Source organism: Echinops telfairi, unplaced genomic scaffold (genome assembly GCF_000313985.2).
Source record: "Echinops telfairi isolate 266 unplaced genomic scaffold, ASM31398v2 ScPeMD7_7469;HRSCAF=8507_1, whole genome shotgun sequence".
In the NCBI taxonomy this organism is placed as follows: Eukaryota; Metazoa; Chordata; class Mammalia; order Afrosoricida; family Tenrecidae; genus Echinops; species Echinops telfairi.
Window position 1 is genome coordinate 118,858,271 of NW_022111373.1, and position 3,604 is coordinate 118,861,874.

The following is a 3,604-nucleotide window of genomic DNA, read 5'->3' on the forward strand; positions in this document are numbered from 1 at the left end:
GTGTTTGCAGAGTGCACAAGCGCGCTTGCTGAAAGAGAAGAGGACTTGAAGCACTTACGAGTGAGAATCAAAGATTACCGTCTTCAGGGTAGATTACACCTCAACACAAAGCAAACAAGAATCCTCACAGCTAGACCAATAAGTGACATCAAGATGGAGAAAATGTGGACAATGCCCAAAATTTTCATTTTACTTGACTCCATAGACAAGGGGTCAGGCAATCAAAGAGCATACCACATTGGGCAAGTTTGCTGCAAAAGATCTCTTCAATGTGTTAAGAAGATGTCAATTTGAAGATTAAGTTGCACAAATCATGTGACAAATTGTGTGCACAGTAAATGACTCAAAACATAGTATTTTTAATCGCCTCATATCCATGCAAAAAGCTGGAAAATGAATCAAGAAGTTTGTAGAATTGATTCCCTTGAATGATGGTGTTGGCAAAGAATCTTAAATACACCCAGACTGTGACGGAGGACATCATGCTTGGTAAAGTGTGTGTGGGGTGGGGAACAGAAAAAAGAGGCAGGCCCTTAACGAGATGGATGGACACAGTGGCTGCAACAATGGGCCGGGTCCTACCAACCACTGTGAGGGTGGCGCAGGGCCGGCAGGGATTCGTTCTGTCTTATGCAGTCACTATGGGTCAGGACCGACGCGATGGCACCTAGCAACATGCTCAAGGCCCGTGAGATGCAGTCTCTCAGGGCCAGGCTGGCTGTACTGCCTCCAGCACAGGTTGGTTTGTTCTTTTGGCAGCTCGTGGCACTTTGAGTATTCTTTGCCAGCACCATGATTCAAGTGCATAGATTCTTTTCCAGTGTGCCTTATTCAGTGTTCAATTTTCATGGGCATGAGAAGCTTGAAAATGCCATGGCTTGCGTCAGATTCTGTTCACATAACGCCAAAGCAGACCAAAAAGAAAAGAAGACAAAACTGAACGATGCTGTTTAAAGTAAGAAGGTGACAAACGGGACGAAGGAAGAGCAGAGTCCAGCTGTCCTCAGTGAACAGCACATACTGCTCTCCTATCGCTGAAATTTTCACCCAAGGTTCTGTGGCCTTTTTATTGGCATTTCCATTTTGTAAAATTGTCATGGTACCCATGAATATCAATTCTGCTAGAGAATTTTATTATTTTAAAATAATATAATATGCAGCGATACAAGGTAGTCTTCACCTGTCCAGAAGCGGGGTGGAGAATCAAGGAAAAAACGCATGGAAATAATTTGTCCAAAGGGCTAATGTATGACTTGAACCTCAGTCTCTACGCTGCTGAGGCCAGAAGAAATAGATGGTGCCCGGCTTACACTGCCAACTCTTCTAAGAGGGCTCACAATAAAAGATCCTGAAGAGAGTGGGAGAAAAGTGTGAACCAAAACTCAAAATCATACGCACCAGGCTTACTGGTCTGATAGAGACTAATGCACACACAGCTACACACACACCCCTCAGATCATGGTCCTTAGACACTCTTCAACCTGGAACTGAACTCACCCCCATGGCTCAACAGCCAAATGAAAGACAGGCCCATAAAGTGAACAATAACACGAGGGAAGTGCCCACTCCTTAGAACAAACAATTATACAAGACCAAAAAGGTAGGGTTTGCCCTAGGATAAACTCAGGGGAAAAAAAAGAAGGAAAGGGCAAGAAGAGGAATAGAAACTGGCAACCCAGAGAGGAAGTGGGAAGAGCGATCGTACATTACAGGCAGTGCAATCAATGTCAAAAACAAAATGTATATGAACTGTTGACTGAAAAACAAATTTGCCCTGTAAATTGTCACCCAAAGAACAGTAAAAAGAAAAAATTTTACATATATATGCCCTACCTGATGTATAACAAAAAAAGTTTAGAAAAAAAGTGTATATGTGTATCATATGGAATCATTTTACTCATAATTCATTCACCATTGTTAGCATGTAAGTAGCTATATTAGGAAGTCAACTCATCAGTGAAATCCTATGGTCTATGGTTGTGGTAATTAAATAATCTGTTGTCAATTTGAGACTTAAGAGAGAAGGGGTGGGGTCTAGTCTGTCAATCAGGTCGCAGCTTGATGGAGGCGCTAAGGAGATAAATAGCTCACTAGAGGTGGAACCCACACACACTCCCTGTGAGACATTCCTGTGGACAAGACACATGGAGCTACACCAGAGCCCTGGAGCTGAACAGCCATTTGGAGACCTCTGCCAGTGCTGAGATGCTTCCACTGCCACTGGATCCACAAGACTTTCCATCCATTGGCCTGGGATCCTCCTTCATTCAGAGTCATTGCATGTGTTGCGTGATTCTAGAGAGGAATTTATAGGTTAGTATTGGACATATGGGCTAATATCAGACTTAACGACTTGATCTGAACTGGGCTGGGATGTTTTCTTAATTTTCAATTGCTCTTGTATATAAAGTTCTTTCTTATACACATATGAGTATCTATGACTTTGTTTCTCTAATCAAGCCAGACTAACACAACAGTCAATGAAAACGCAAAATCTCAAGCCTCAATGTCCCTTGGAGAGAATGAGTGACCCTACACACACGACTAGAGTAGTGTCGTTTTCACCTAATCATGTGGCATTGCTGTGACCTGACCATTTTACAGGAGGAGGTATATAGGTCAAGATTGTTCGTTGCAGACAACTTTAGAGTCTACTTCCATTGGCTTACGTAGAAAGGGGAGTTTTTAAGTCTTATCAGGAAAGACCCGTTCCTGGAAAAGGACATTGCTTAAGTAGAAGGGCAATGAAAAGGAGGAAGACCCTCAACCAGATGGATGGACACAGTGGCTACAACCACAGGCTCAAAGTTTACAATTGTGAGGACTGCACAGAACTGGGCGATGTTTCCTTCCAACGGACTGGCACCCGACAACGCAGCTCACAGAATCACTAGAGGTTTTAAGAAACAGAATTGAGGTGGACCTTCCAGGTATATGTGCCATATAACACTGTACAACTGAAGCACCCAGGGAGCTGCTACCTTGGTCATGATCAGGGAGTACAGAACTGGGACACTACATTGCTGCTGGCACAAGAATGATGGGTCGTTTGACCCACTGGTGCTCTGCTCGCAGCACTGGCATGTAGGTAGTTGACACTAGCGGCCAACCAGCAGCACAATCACAGCAAACAGTGTTCCCACACCACCCAACAGTAGTGCTTTTCAAACTTGGAGATACATATCACTGGGGACCTCATGAAAACTATAGGTGCTGGCTGACTCAGCAAATCTGAGGAAGGGCCTGAATTCTACGTTTCTAATAAACTCCCCAGTCATGTGGACGCTCCTGCTTCCAGAACCACACTTCCAGAACCAACCAGTGTTAATCTCAGCAAACCTCACAATAGCTTCACCTCAGTCACCAACAGCCCGAGCCCCCAGGGCATCCATTATCACGTGGTCTCATCCCCGTACCCACTGGCCCATTCTGACCCAATCTCCCACTCCTTCCACAGGGCCCTCTCATCCAATTTTGGAGATCACCAATTCTCTAGCATTGCAGGGACTGGTCTCTCCTGCTCACATGTCCAAAGATCAAGAGGTAAAGTCTCACCATCATTATAGGAACTTACATGGTGAGATTGCGATTTTCATGCATTTCG